Consider the following 16,070-nt stretch of genomic DNA (forward strand, 5'->3'; position numbering starts at 1 on the left):
CTATGGGCATAATAATTAGAAAAAAAAATCAGGTGCCTGGTGGCTTGGTCGGTTAAGTGTCTGCCTTCGGCTCAGGTCATGATCCTGCGGTCCTGGAATCAAGCCCTGCATCAGGTTCCCTGCTTAGTGGGGAGCCTGCTTCTCCCACTCCTCCCTGCTTGTGCTCTATTTGTCTCTCAAATAAATCTTAAAAAAAAAAAAACAACAAAAACCAAAGTAAAAAACTGAAGGAAGCTGAGTGATAATCATATATACCAGGATCTGAACTCCAATGATCGGTGGTAAGCAAGCACCATTCAATCAGAAGATAATGACCACTTAGCCACCAAATTCTTTCACAAAATACATTTTGCTTTCCTTTCTGTATATGCCCCTCTGAGTTTGGGATTAGGAAAAGAGTGTTGAGAAAAGCAAATAAATGGCTTACTCATAATTACATAGATGTGCAGATCTAAGTTCAATGTTGGCTTTGTTGACCAGCAATAGCTTTGGAGGCAGACTGACCTCCATGAAGATACTCAAAGCAGGAGGTGCTATTAGCTCCTGGGCTGATGCCATCATGGAAGACAACCCCAGAGTACTGTCAAGTGATTTGTGTGCTTACCATTACCTAGGACCATGGATTTTTTTTTTAACTCCACAATAGATGACTTCTTTTATTTTTAAAGATTTTATTTAAGAGAGAGCACAAGCTGGGAGAGAGGCAGAGGAGAAGCAGACTCCCCTGCTGAGTAGGGAGCCCGACACAGGACTCGATCCCAGGACCCTGGGATCATGACCTGAGCCGAAGGCAGACACTTAACCAACTGAGCCATCCAGGCACCCCGGATTACCTCTTTTAAAGAATCTTCTGTGGATCCACCATTTACAAAATGGTTAACTGAAGTGGGAATAAGAAACTCAGAACAGAATTTGAAAGCCAGGGACTTGGATAGATTGGAAAAATGGGTGCCCTGAAGAATGGCACCTTCTTGTTCCCCTTGTCTCCCAACGGGTCTTCCATTCCAACTCAAAGTCATCCATTGCCCACTGGGGCTTTTCCCATTCTCACTAGAGCCTTTCCTGCCTCCCCAACTTTGCCATGCCCACCCACCCCCGACAGACTGTATCTTCCATTCTACCACCCTCTTTTGTCTCTAGCACCCTCTTCTGTCAGCCTAACATGGATGCCCTTGACCATATCACTCACTCACTACAGGTGAATCTGTCAAAGTCACATGCACAGATTCAGAGCAACAGATGGGATCCAATTGGAGACGAGAAGGTCAAATGATGATCAGTCATGTGGGGTGGTATATAATCAATGCCATTCATGGGGAGAAAAGCAAGCTGTTTACCCTGCCTCCGACCCCAGACCATCAACAACCCTGAATTCCTACTGGTCCTACATTTTAAGAAATCATGCCCAGTTAATTCTTCCTTTAGTAAACTGACATACTGGGGTGCTTGGGTGGTGCAGATGATTAAGTGTCTGCCTTTGGCTCGGGTGATGATCCTGGGATCCTGGGGTGGAGCCCCGCATTGGGCTCCCAGCTCAGCAGAGAGCCTGCTTCTCCCTCTCCCTCTGCTGCTCCCCCTGCTTGTGCTCTCTCGTGCTGTCAAATAAATAAAATCTTAAAAAAGAAAAAATAAACTGACATACTATGTAGACGGGGGATATGACCAATGCCACCTTTGTGCTTTGAAGTGGCTTCTGCTTCTGTCCCTATATGACAGTCTCAACAACAAACCAGGGCATGTGCTCTGTAGAAGGGGAAATGTCCAGTTGGTGGCTCCCAGTGATCTTCAGTCTTGTTGCTCTCCACCACTGCTATACCTCAGCACATTTTTTCTTATTCACTTTCTCTCCTTTCTTATTGCTTTTTTCTCCCTCTTCCTTTTTTCTTCATCACAGCTTATTCGTGACATTACTGAGAGCCCCAAAGCCACCTCAGAACCCTCCTGATGGGCCATGATTGTCATGAATGGTTCAAAAGATACACCAGTTCCCAAGGGTTTTTACCCACATGATGGTGTGAGTTCCTCTGGGGGCCAGCTCTGGGTTTCTAAGTGCTTAATATTTATATGTGCTCACGAAGTCTCAAGAAGGTGGTTGATATCCTCCAAGACAGGAAGAGAATCCATGATGACTTTAAAGGCACGATGCAATACGAGAGGGGCCGACAAATCCAAGCCCAACAGAAGGAAAACCCAGGTTTGCTTCAGTGGAGAGAAGCTGATTTGGAAGCACAGAGGGTGTCAAGTTGGGCATAAGTCAAGAAAAATCCAAACAAATCCAAAATGCAATAGCGTGATTGTACCCAGCCAGGGGGTCATCCTTTCTGCCCTCTTCAGTATTCTTCAGTAGTAACCAAATCTCCGTTAAATAATTTTACTCAGATTTTTATGTCTGCAGAAAAACAGAAGCTATACAAAGTCCTCTGAGGAAGGAACTGGAGTATTTTAAATCTGGATGGATAAAGAGGAAGGGGCAAACAACTTAGTGGTGGGCTTCAATATTACATTGCAAGCATAAACCTCCATCACAAACTCACAGTCACTCCAGAAATAGATTGTTTTCTTGCCTTCCAGTTGCCTTTGACCCTGAGCCACCAACTGTCTCCTCATCTTTGTGTACATAACTATGTTTGCCTTCCTCCCTAAATTATTCAGGAGCCTTAGAGTCTTAAGCAGATCACTCCTCTCCCCCCATCCTCTATACACACTATGAAACAACTGATCTGTCTGTTCTCTGAGCCCCAGAGACCCCACATCTATCATCCCTGGTGCCCGGGCTGCAGTATGGGAAGCTTGCTGAGGTGTTGAGGGTCCAGCTCAACCAAGAACCCGCACAGCTTCCTCCACTGACACCCTCTTGGGCTGCCACCTGGGAGCTAAGGTGACCGTCCCTGTTCACCTTGGGACCCAACACCATTTTCCTTTTCAGGTTGAAGAATAGAGTGAACCACCTACATTCCATAATGAACATATTGTTGTATTTGTTTTATCCCATATTTATGTATAATCAGTGTATTTTTCAAAGCATTTTAAAGTAAATTTCATAGACCGGGACACTTCTTAAATTTTACAGTCAGCTTCTCTGTTTGCAAGTGAACTGAGAATGACCAGAAATCTGCCTTGAATATGAAGATACGCACTTTCTGATAACTTGCTGATAAATACTGAAGGGAAGTTCTGACGTCAGGGTGGTTTTAGAAATTACTCAGATATGAAATCATTTTATATTTAAAATGAGGTGAGTAAAGCGTTTTTCACTGCCTCTGGTAACTTTTAACTTGGCTAAATTTTATGCTGGCATCAAGGAAAAAAGAAGGGACGCGGGAGGGGAGAAATGCATTGGGAGTATAGGACATCCTTCTCTTACTGCACATATTAACATTTCTTGCACAATTACCCATGGAATATTCTCATTTTGGACTTTTTCCACACCCTAAATTTAGCAAGCTAGAATTATCTTTTAAATACCACTTTAAGCGACATTTTTTGAAAAGAAGAATGCCAAAGACGGGAAAATCTGCATTTCTTTGTGGTTAGAATGTAATGGCCTCAACTTAATTATTCTGCAAAGCAGCAGATTACTCCTTTATTAAATCCTGAAGATATAGTAAAGACAGTAATATAGCAAATTCATTACAAGTCTGAACATTAGAACTTTATCCATTCAGATTGAGAAACAGGCAATGCATTTACAGGCATCTCTACTTTATATGCTCTGGTAATGGCGCACAGTGAAATGAATAATTGCCTTAAGTGTGTAAGGCAGGTTTCATCATTTAAGGGAATTCTATGTTTGAGTCTTTTTAGGTCTAAAAAAGTCTTTAAAATGAGGGCTGAGGACTTTTTCGTTTGTTAATTTCTGAACTTTGAAACACTAAAATCTTCATATAAAATCAGTTTTTCTTAAAGTGAGACATTGCTCTAGAATACAACAGAATTTCCTTACGTCGGGTTTACAAGGAGAAATGCATTAAGCGAGCACAAATGTAGAGAGAAGTTTTTTTTTAAAGATTTTACTTATTTGACAGAGAGAGACACAGCGAGAGAGGGAACACAAGCAGGGGGAGTGGGAGAGGGAGAAGCAGGCTTCCCACGGAGCAGGAGCCCGACGCGGGGCTCGATCCCAGGACCCTGGGACCATGACCTGAGCCGAAGGCAGACTCTTAATGACTGAGCCACCCAGGCGCCCGAGAGAGAAGTTTTGAATGAATGGTTTTTGTTCATAATTATTAGTTTTACAGTGGGGGGGGGGCTCAGTATTTGGAGAAACAAAAGGTTTACAGTGATGAACTGTGGCTTTTTTAGATCAGGGGTACCTTCCTTGCTGCTCCTCATTATGAGGCTAATTTGTGCAGTGGAATAAACAAAAAATGGGTTTTAAACCCAGCTCTGTCTCCAGTTAGCTGGGAGACCCGGCCTGGTTCCGTAAGTGAGGCCTTACCTTTCTCCTCCGTAAAATGGAGCTAGTAGTAACTGCATCCAGAGTGTGGTCAAGAAGTGTAATTCAGAAACCAATAATACATTATATATAATTAATTGAACTTAAATTTTTAAAAATGAAAAAAAGGGAAGAGTACATAAAAGCACGTGTAATACAGACTCAAAGTCACATTCAAATATAAGCTATTTTTTGTTTCTAAATAGGGACTTAGACCCCCAAGTAAGTGGACTAAGTGAAAAGTCTGCAAGAAATAGGAAAGCGTGTGTATTTCCCCCAACAGTCCAATAGTCCTGTATCAAGCATACACGATGTCATAGGTGCCGCACTTTGCTTTCCTTCACTGGGCATAGCTGTCACTGCTGTCTGTAGAGAAGCCAGATATGGGTCATTGTACTTAGAGCCAAAGATGGAGGAATACATATCTCAAACATTTTTTTTTTTTAGATTTTTTTTTTATTTATTTATTTGAGAGAGAGAGAATGAGAGATAGAGAGCACGAGAGGGAAGAGGGTCAGAGGGAGAAGCAGACTCCCTACGGAGCAGGGAGCCCGATGCGGGACTCGATCCTGGGACTCCAGGATCATGACCTGAGCTGAAGGCAGTCGCCTAACCAACTGAGCCACCCAGGCGCCCCTCAAACATTTTAAATTTATTCATCAGCCAATGCTGATGAATCGACATGGGTTGATGAATTGAGTGCCTGCTGCATACCAGCCACTGTGCCAACCAACAAAGACCATCTGCTCCCAAGATGTGTGTGGTCGTATGAGAGACAGACACTAAACGAACATCATGTATACATGTGCCAAACATGATCAAGCATGCAGCACCCACCTAAATTAAACGTGGGGTGGGTGTGAGTGCAGGCAGGAAAGGCCTTTCTGAGCAAGAGGCACTGAAGCAGAAACCTGAAGCATGACAAGAGTTGAGGGAAGACCAGGCAGAAGAAGCATCTGTGAGGATGGGGAGGCCAGACAGAGCCTGGATTGTTGAGGAACAAATCCGGTGCGGTTGGAGCTCAACAAGAGAAGGGAAATGGGATGCAAGATGAGACTGAAGGGACGCTGGGGCACGCCCTGTAGGGCCAAGTGGCCACAGTAAGGAGTTTTGAGTTGACAGTCTCAGGAGTTAAGAAGAGAAGTGACATTGAGTTAACTTTTTCATGGAGATAATGGTGGGCAAACATGGGAGTGAGAGGCCAACTGGTAGGCTACCCAAGTGGCTCAGGTGAGGTGGGCTTGGACTGAGATGGTGGTAGTGGCAGCAAAGAAAAACTAATGAATTCAGGATATATTTTTGGGGAAAAAAATCAATAGAACTCACTACCAGATTGCATGTGGGGAAGGAGGGACTAGCAAGGATGACCAGTTTCTGGCTAAATGGCTTGGTGGAGGGAAGGGTTATTCAATGAGGATGAGGTTATAGAAAGAAAAGCTTTGGAGGGGAAGATTCCGATTTCAGTTTAGAAATATTAAATTTACCCAAAGGGACACCGAAGGAGATGCTAGCCAGGAGTCTGAAATGCACCACTCCGAAGCTCAGTGGCATGGATGAACTAGATATCCACAGTGGGAGTTGAGCCTATAGATGGGATTGAAGGCCACGGGCAGCATAGGCTCCCCTTCGGGGAGAGGACTGGCAATGAGAAAGGGGTCCATGACAGGTCCTGAAGCATCACCACCTTTCACGACCTGGAGGAGGCAGAGGATGTGGGAAAGGAGAAGGAATGACAGAAGTGGAAAGAGAACCAGGAGAGGTGAGCTCTCCACAAGCTAGAGAAGAGAAGGCTTTACAGAGAGGAAGATCAAGAGTCAAATGTTCCTTAGCAATCAAATTAAGAGATGTAGGAAAGTGGCTGCTGACTTCGGCAATAAGGGGGTTATTGGTGGCCCAAGAGCAGTTTTGCTGGAGTGTTGGCGGGGGGCGGCTGGTGGTAGAGGCAGAGTGGAGTGTGTTGAAAAGTGAGAAGAAAGAAGCCCTTCCTAAAAAACTGAAAAGAAACAAAAATAAATGAATCTACTAAACATAGATCAAGTTGGTCACAGAGTCATAAACGAAAGAAGAAATTTGGGGAGGGGCGTGTGGGTGGCTCAGTCATTAAGCGTCTGCCTTTGGCTCAGTCATGATCCCAGGGTCCTGGGATCGAGCCCCACATCGGGCTCCTTACTCAGTAGGGAGCTTGCTTCTCCCTCTGCTGCTCCCCCCACTTGTGCTCTCTCTCTCTCTCTGTCAAATAAATCAATAAAATCTTTTTAAAAAATTTAAAGAAGAGAGAAAAAGTAAAGAATTTTTCAGGTGGCTTGACGCGTAGCATTTGATTGTAATTATTTACCAGTATATCCTAAAGACAAAAAAAGAACAGCAAAGAAATCTTCAATCATGTTCAATAACGTTTAGTGATAACACTTTTATTTAAATACCTATATGTGTATATTTAGGATAAAGCAAAGAAGTAATTGTTAATGTTGTGAGAAGATAAGATTTTCAGTGAAAGAGATGTCTCATACTTTAAAAGTATAAGCCTAATATCTTAATTTCAATAGGCAATATCAACATGAACCCATGATTTATTTTCATTTTCTAAAGAACACATATTTCCTAGATGCGTCTGCTGAGCCTGGAAACCTAAAATAAGAAAAAAACCTCAGGAGCAATGGCATTCCACTGGTCAGATTATAGCCTTTAAATAGCATTTCCCCTTAGAAGGAGCCAGGGCTCCTGAATGGTTGATTCAATCTTGCCATTCTAGAAAGCAAGGAAGAAATCCAAGACTACTGGTCATGTCAGAAAGACACAGGAGCCAAAATTAAAAGACTCCCATTGGCCTCGATTATGTGTGGGGGAGGCAGAGGAGGACAAGGGGTATATAGGAAATCTGTATCTTTCGCTCAATTTTGGTGTGAACCTAAAAATTAGACTGTATTTTTATTTTTTTATTTTTTTATTTTTATTTTTTTAAGATTTTATTTATTTATTTGAGAGAGAGAGAATGAGAGATAGAGAGCACGAGAGGGAAGAGGGTCAGAGGGAGAAGCAGACTCCTGGCTGAGCAGCCCCTGGACAAGATGTGCTTAGATCATACACTCTCCTAATAAAAAACACGTGTAGAAATATTAAGCTGATGGCACACACAGATCTGAAAAAGAAGCTAAGCGAACCTAGGCGTTTAGGAGGGAGAAAGGTATACTGGAGATGTGATGGATTTACAGCACAGTGAAAGCTGACACGCTAGGTCAAATTTTCAACATGACTCTGATTTTTGTTATTCCAGTGGATATTCTATGTTTACAAGATTCTTTTGTTTATAGCTCTCTTTACTATGATGTTTCAGAGTTCTGGCTCATTAAAAGCCATTTGGTGCAAATAATTAGTATATACTCTTTTCACCCAAACCAGCCTTCATTATGTTAAAACTTCTGTATCCTCACAGACAAAAGGAGATAGTGGTCACCTCATTCTCCATAGGCCTTCAGGAGTTGTAAATATTGGACTCTCATTTCTCCAGTTGGCCCGTAATCAGAAAAGTGGCTTTGCTGCAAGCAGTAATTACCTTCCAGTGTGTTCCCAATCCTATTATTAACCACGCCGCGACCACGTGAACCCTGAAAGATGGAGCTGCAAATGCTGTCATGCTCTAAACACAGTTTTGACTCTTTGGAGAAGGAAAGGGAGCAAACACTTGTTTTGTTGTTGTTGTTGTTGTTGGTTTTACTTTCTCTCATTTTTGTTTCTCCTGATGAGGAAGTCTTCACCACATATCGTCAGTCATATGGTCTCGGAAAACCTGAGAGGTACGGCTAAAGGTTTAGCCACCAAATCTCTGTAATTAATTGCATTCTTCCATTTCTCCTTAAAGAAAATAGGTAAAAAAATTTTTTTTGACAGGAAGTAGGTTTTATTCGTGGGCATGAATAGGGAGGGGGCAGTGCTGAGGTTCTCATGAGTGCAGAGCCCTCCATTTGTCCAAGGGGCCGCAAGTAAGGATGTATTTGACCCCACAGCCATCTGGGATAAGCCACTTTTCAGTCACCCTGTCTTCAAATTCATCCGCATTAAATTTAGTAAAGCCCCACTTCTTGGAGATGTGGATCTTCTGGCGGCCAGGGAACTTGAACTTGGCCCTGCGTAGGGCCTCAATCTCATGCTCCTTGTTCTGCAGCTTGGTATGGATGGACATGATGACTTGGCCAATGTGGACCCTGGCTACTGTGCCCTGGCACCCCGCATACCTGTCTGTAGCCTAGATTGGCGATAGCATAACGTCAGACCTCAGTGTCCACTGGAAAGGGCTGTCTTCAAGGTCTCTTAGGGCAACCCATACAATCAACAGGCTGCATACACTACCAAGGAGGCTACTATTTGCAGCCATGGCACACTGGGCCCCCATGGACAAAGAGAGGAAATAGTTAAAAATTTAACCTCTTTGTCCATAACCACGTTCATAGATAATTTTACATGGGTACGCACGGTCACATATGTGCTTTGGGAAGAGGGATGGCCAGTCTTCCCTTTCTGTGTTTTTGTTTTGCTAAGCTCCAGCCGCTTCCTCTCTTCCTCCTTTTCCCCAACTGAGCACCCAAGGCCATCTATGCTCAGAAGCTGGGATGTATCCTCCCAAGTTTTCTCCTTACTCAGGTATTCTTCGACCCACACCTAGGCATGTATCTACTTAGAAAGGCATGCATTTTTTATTTTTTAATTTAATTTTTTTAATTTTTATTTTTTTAAAGATTTTATTTATTTGACAGAAAGGGCACAAGCAGAGGGAGAGAGAGGGAGAAGCAGGCTCCCTGCTGAGCAAGGAACCCAATGTGGGACTCAATCCCAGGGTCCTGGGATCGTGACCGGGGCCGAAGGTAGCCACTTAACCGACTGAGCCACGCAGGCATCCCAAGGCATGCGTTTTTTAAAGCACTGTCTTATAAAAAGGTGGCCATAGTCCTTTGCATCCTAGGCTCACCATTGCACACCTTTGTGTGCGCGGGGACCCCTCCTAGTTAGTCCTCTGGATTAGCTCCACTTCATTCTCTTAGTAAATGGAGGGAGAATTCCCCAGTGTGGAGGTGCTACTGATGAGCCTTCACTTTGTGTTCAGGTTTTTGCCCTATGAAGCCACACAATGAACCTACTTGTTTATCCTTGTGGTCTCGAAGAACCCACAGCCTTACATAGGGTCATCCGTATTTGATAGGGTCTCAGGAGCACAGCTGCCAATGAATTCATTTATTCTTTGAAGAGATGTTGCCAGATTGCTTCCCAAAACCGGGAGGAAGAGGAAGGGAGAGTTAAGGAGAGGACAGTGCATGTGGATAAAATGCTTAGTCCGCAGATTTAAATTGTGTGGATTGAATGAGGGGCCGGGTGCCATGTAATGACCAATCCAGTCATTATTATTATCAGTTCTTCTGAAGACTCTAGGCTCCCCAGGTGACCATCTGGGCTTGTGCGGAGGGGGGCCATTCATGAGGTGTGTAGCAAAAGTGACCCTCCAACATTGTGCACCCAGAGGTTTAGAATGGAATGTCAGAGCCGTGAAGGGCACAGGCTTTGGGGGTCAAACGGACCTCACCTCCAGTCCCCACGTGATCCCTTTCCACTGCGGCATCTTGGGCAAGCTGCCCAGCTTCTTCACTTCATTTCCTCATCTTGCTGAATGGTGAGGATGGTGCCAGTCTCAGAGGGTGGCTGTGAGGAGAAGCGTCTGGAAGGCCCTGAGCAGAGTGTCTGACCCTCGGGATAGGTGGCATTGTTTCTCAAAGGCCTTCATTACGGCTCTTCCCCACACCCCGTCTCAGTGTGCACCCCGCGGAGGAGAGCCTGCTGAAGCAGGGACTGCTTCATCTCTGCATCTTTACATGTCCGCTTTGGAGTCATCTCTGCATCTTTACGTATCCAGGGAGTAGTGTGAAGTGAATCCCAGATGTGATCTCATGTTAACTGGCAATACTTGCGTGTACTTCTGATAGCAGTTCTCAAAGTGTGATCCGGAGGCCCCTGAAAGTTTTCCTCTCGGGAGGTCTGCCAGCTGAAAACTATCATTATAATAATACTAATATGCTGTTTGTCTTTTTCATTCTCACCCTCTCATGGATGTACAGTGGAGTTGCAGGCACAGACAGAGCTGAGAATCCAGCTGTCTCAACTAAACCGATATGACAGAGTTGCACATTTTTACAAATCTTTTCACAAAAATGTAAGACAATGCCACTCTGGTTTTTTTTGGGGGGGGGTCTTGGACTATATACTTATTTTTCATAAAAATAAGTTTGAAACATTTATTTAAATATGTGTATTTATGTTGTTGCTGTTTTAAGAGAATCAAACGGATATTTTATTTTATTTTTTATTTTTTTAAAGATTATATTTATTTATTTTGAGAAAGAGAGCACATGAGAGAAAGAGAGCATGAGGGGTGCCTGGGTGGCTCAGTTGTTAAGCGTCTGCCTTCAGCTCACATCATGATCCCAGGGTCCTGGGATTGAGCCCCGCATCGGGCTCCCTGCTCCATGGGGAGTCTGCTTCTCCCTCTCCCATTCCCCCTACTTGTGTTCCCTCTCTCGTTGTGTCTCTCTCTGTGTCAAATAAATAAATAAAATTTTTTATTTTTTAAATATTTTATTTATTTATTTGAGAGAGAGAGAGAGAAGGAGAGACAGTGAGAGAGTATAAGCAGGGAGGAGAGGGAGAAGCAGGCTCCCTGAAGAGCAAGGAACCCGATGTGGGGCTCGATCCCAGCACCCTGGGATCATGACCTGAGCTGAAGGCAGACGCTTAACAACTGAGCCACCCAGGTGCCCCATAAATAAAATATTTTTAAAAAGAAAGGAAGAAAGAAGGAAGGAAAGAAGGAAGGAAGGAAGGAAGGAAGGAAGGAAGGAAGGAAGGAAGGAAGGAAGGAAGGAAGGAAGGAAGGAAGGAAGGAAGGAGAAAGAAAGAAAGAAAGAAAGAAAGAAAGAAAGAAAGAAAGAAAGAAAGAAAGAAAGAAAGAAAGAAAGAAAGAAAGAAAGAAAGAAAGAAAGAAAGAAAAGAAAGAAAGAAAAAGAGAAAGGAAGAAAGAAAGAAACAGAGCATGAGCAGAGGGCAGGAGCAGAAGGAGAGGGAGAAGCTGTCTCCCCGCTGAGGGTGTGATGTGGGGCTCCATCCCAGGACCCAGGGGTCATGACCTGGGCCAAAGGCAGATGCTTAACCAACGGAGCCACTCAATCGCCCCTAATTTCTACTATAGGAAAAAAAAATGTGTATTTCACATAAAGAAAAGCTCTTGGGGGTCCTCAATAATGTTTTAGTGTTTTAACTGAGATTTAATTCACATACCAAAGGATTCACCTTTTTAAAGTATAATATTCAGTATGTTTTAGTATTTTTATAAGGTTGGGCAACCGTCACTACTAGCTAATTCCAGAACATTCGTATCATCCTAAAAAAGAAACTCCATATCCGTTACTGGTCAGTATCAATTCTTCCCCCTCCTCATCCTCTATCTGACTCTGACTTGTTTCTTCTGAACATTTGATATACGTGGAATCTTCTGTGTCTGGCTTAGTTCACTTAGCATACTGTCTTTAGGACTCATCCACATTGTAGCAGGTGCCAGAACCTCATTACTTTTTGTACCTAATATTCCACTGTACGTATATACCACATTGTGTGTATTTGTTCATCAGCTGATGGACGTTGGGGTTGTTTCCACTTTTGGCTATTATGGATAATGCTACTAAGAACATTTGTGTCCAGGTTTTTGTATGAATACATGTTTTTAGTTCTTTGGGCTCTATACCTAAGACCAGAATTGCTGAGTCTAACTCTGTGTTACGCTATGCTTAACTTTTTGAGAAACTTTCATACTGTTTTCCACAGTAGCGGCACCATTTTACATTTCAACCACCAATGTATAGGCATTCCAGTTCTCCACAGCTTTACCAAAATTCGTTATTTTCAGTATTCTTGATGCTAGACATCCTTGGGAGTATGACTCAGTAATTTTTAGAAGTGTAAAGAGTTTTGAGACTAGAAGTTTTGAGAGTTGCTTTTCTGACATAGAACTTCTAAAATTAAACATAATAATGTCAATATAAAAATTAACAATAATTCCACACAATTGTGCAACCCCAGGGTAATCAAGTTGGCCTGGACAGACCCAATTTACACCTTTGTAGACTTTAACTTTCAACATGCCCTGTTTAGATGACAGATTATACGAACACCCTAATAATGAGTCTATGTTCAAATTTCTCCCAATTGCCTTCAGTATGTCTTTTTCCAACGTACTGAGAACAAGACCCAACACTGCATTTGGTTGAGATGTCTTTAAAAACTTTTAACCTCTATCAGTTCTCCCTCTACTCCATTTCTTTCATGCTCGTCATCGATTGAAGAAACCGGGTGATTTGTGGAACTTCCCACATCCTGATTCGACTGATTAAACCATCGTAGTCTCTTTTCATCTGTTTCTTTGTCCTCCATGTTTCTTGCCATTTGGTAGTTAGATCTGGAAGTTTGATTAGATGAAGGTTCAATGTTTGTGCAAGAATATTTCGTAGATGCTGTGTACTTCCTATTGCAACAGGAGGCATGTGGTATCTGTCTGTCTCACTCAGTGATGTTAAGATAAATCAGTGGGTTCAGGGTTTTTAGTTTGATCCGGCCAATATAGGTTTCCCACCAACATACTTGAATTTTTATTTTTAAGTAATCTCTCTGCCCAAGATGGGGCTTGAACTTACCACCCTGAGATCAAGAGTCCCATGCTCTACCCACTCCCTGAGCCAGCCAGGTGCCCCCCACCTCATACTTTTATTTTTTATTTTTTAAAAAAGATTTAATTTATTTCTCAGCGAGAGAGAGAGGGAGAGAGAGAGAGAGAGCAAGCGCACAAGCAGGGGGAGCGGCAGGCAGAGGGAGAAGCAGGCTCACCATCGAGCTACTCAACTCCCTGAGCCAGCCAGGTGCCCCCCACCTCATACTTTTAATAGCTGTTGTTGCTTGCCCTAGTGTTTCTTTATGAGTTGTGAAGAGTGACTCTCTCAGTCCCCCTGTTCTGTTGCATTTATTTTCCTTACAAACTATTTTGGTATCCTGAAATAATGAGAGCAGAATAAATGCTTGATTTTTTCCCCTCTTATTTACCAATTTTCCAAACACATTGTTCCTTAGGCGATACAAGAGTAAACAATAAGCGATTTTAAAAAATATTACTATGCATTCATGGATTTGTATACATTTGATATGTTTCAATAAATCACTCATTATTGTTTCTTCAGCCCAAACTGTTCCATCTTTAGCCAAAGGGTGCCCCTTTATCTTTGCTCCTGGGCTCTTTTGACATAACCTCAGTAGTATTTGATAGCCACCTTACTCTGGGGCATAACAAAATGCCACAGGCTCATCTTTACACAATCCCTGTCCCAGTTCTGAAATCAGTCATCTCCTAAAGGGGTCTTTGTTCCTCTTAGTGGGCAATGGCATTTAGATGATCAGTTTGGACACTAGGGGTGCTCAGAGGCAATGGACTGTCATTGCTTCTTGGCCTTTTCAGTGGACATAGCTAACATATATGTATTTTTGTAGAAAGAGAAAAATTAATCATGGCTCATACTACCTTTGCCGATTCAAATTTTCCATTATACAACTTATCCCTCACATCATTGACTTGATACTTGTATCCCTTCATCTCTCACTGAAGACCCTCGTATCTAACGATATCAATTCAATTACTTATTTACTATTTCACTGACACATATAAATGTAAAATACAAATACATGCAATAGCAGCTAAACAACAATACTAGTATTATTACTAACAAATACTATTAGTAAGTGTAGTTTGATTTCTTTGCCATTCTTTTTTATCCTGAGGATGTGTCACCCTAAGGATATATAGTCAAAATAATGAGTTTTAAAGTTAGTTACTTATTTTTCCAGGTAGTTATGTCAGTAACTCCTGATACACTCTGATTAGTGGCTTTTTTTTTCTTTTGGAAAATGCTTTATTTTCTTTTAAAAAAATAATCATGTAAGCCATTTACATGATTCCAAAGTCAAACTATAAAACACAGTATATGAAAATAAGCCTAGTTTCCGCTCCTATTCCCTTCACTCTGTTTTTTCCTTATATGTAACCATTTTTATTAGTTTGTGATTTACACTTCCATTGCCTTTTCTTAAAAATGTAAGCAAAAGCACACATCTTTGTTAGAAGAAAGGCAACGTATATGTGGTCCCAGCCTTGCTTTTTTCACTTGATGTATCCTGGAGTTTTGTGGCCTTCCACAGAGATGGGCTTCATTCTTTGGTAAAGCTGCACAGAACAGCATTGTGTGGATGTACCCTGGTTTATTCAGCCAGTCTTCTGTGGATAGACTTGTGGGTTCAACACACATTTATTTCGTCGCTAAATCGTGCCAGGCACTGGGGATAAAGACATGGTCTTTGGCCTCAGGAAACTCAGAGTGAAGAGGGGGAGACCCCTGCAATACAAGCGCTTTGCTCACGAGAGAGTGAGATCTTGGATCCACTTAGCACAAAGGGTGCGTGGAACAGGGCAGACAGGCTCACACACAGGAGGGACACAATGACACTCTGTTGGCTGGCATCTTGCTCCCACACGGACCTTAATAAGGGAGAATCCCTATGGGAGGAACTCAGTTTTATTTTGTTTTTTTAATCAATGTTTGAAACTACTTAGAAAATCATGAGTGCCACCAATTGGTCAGAGAAGGCAAGGCCAAATGAAAGAGGCAGAGAGGAAGGGTCCTAACCACAAAATTCCCTCAAAAGAGGAAACGTAAATTAATACATAAGCTGTGGTTTAACAATTAACGCCGGTATTGAATTTAACACTCACCAGAGACGGCTCTAAGCTGTTGACACATACTTAACTCCTTTATTTTAAAATAACAATCCTAAGAAGTAGGGACTATCATGCCTCACATTTTACCGTCAAAGAAATTACGGCACAGAGAGGTTACTGAACTCTTCAAGGGCACACAGCGAGCGAACGAGGAAGGGAGCAAGGAAGCGCAGACGACAGGATACTCGCAAGCACTGCCCTCTCTCCCTAGTGGGACAAAAGCACCGTGTCTTCCCCTACCATAATCACCCCCGGCGGAGGAGAAAGTACCGTTGACACCTCCCTCCCTACACCCCGCCCCCCCAAGATCGGAAAAACCCTGCAGGGCTCTCTCTAGACTCTTGGGGGGCGCAGGAATCCCAAGGCCCGTAGGCGACCTGCAGGGTGCACGGCGGAGGCCCAGCCCGCCCGCCCCGCAGCGCGGTTTTGAGCAGCGGCCGAGAGCTGAAGGGTCGCCCGCTGAGGGTCCCCCTCCGAGCAGCGGCCGAGCCGGCTCTCCGACCCCTCCAAGTGTGCACCGCCCATTTCTCCGCGCTCCCGCTCATGCCTGGGCAGCAATGAAGTCCGCTTCCCCGGGCTCCTACGACACGGGGGAAGCTACATGCAGCCACAGACGAACTCCCAGGCATCGTTACCCTCCCATGGGGTACCCCATGTCAACTGGACACAATTCTACACTCAGGGAACCCGCAGCGAGGGGACAAGCAGTGCCGGCGTAGCATGACACGGGCAAGGACAACGGGTCGCACTGGGCAGTGGCTCTCCACCCCGCTCCGCCTCGTC

General features: G+C 43.5%; 1 non-coding gene across 1 annotated transcript; it reads right to left on the bottom strand.

The window, feature by feature from the left end:
• Positions 1-8,725: 8,725 nt before the first annotated feature.
• LOC113926121 lies at positions 8,726-8,859 on the bottom strand. The gene has a single exon (XR_003521196.1). It is a non-coding gene; the product is annotated as a small nucleolar RNA SNORA70 (small nucleolar RNA).
• Between the last annotated feature and the right edge of the window lie 7,211 nt (positions 8,860-16,070).

Source organism: Zalophus californianus, chromosome 2 (genome assembly GCF_009762305.2).
Source record: "Zalophus californianus isolate mZalCal1 chromosome 2, mZalCal1.pri.v2, whole genome shotgun sequence".
NCBI lineage: Eukaryota > Metazoa > Chordata > Mammalia > Carnivora > Otariidae > Zalophus > Zalophus californianus.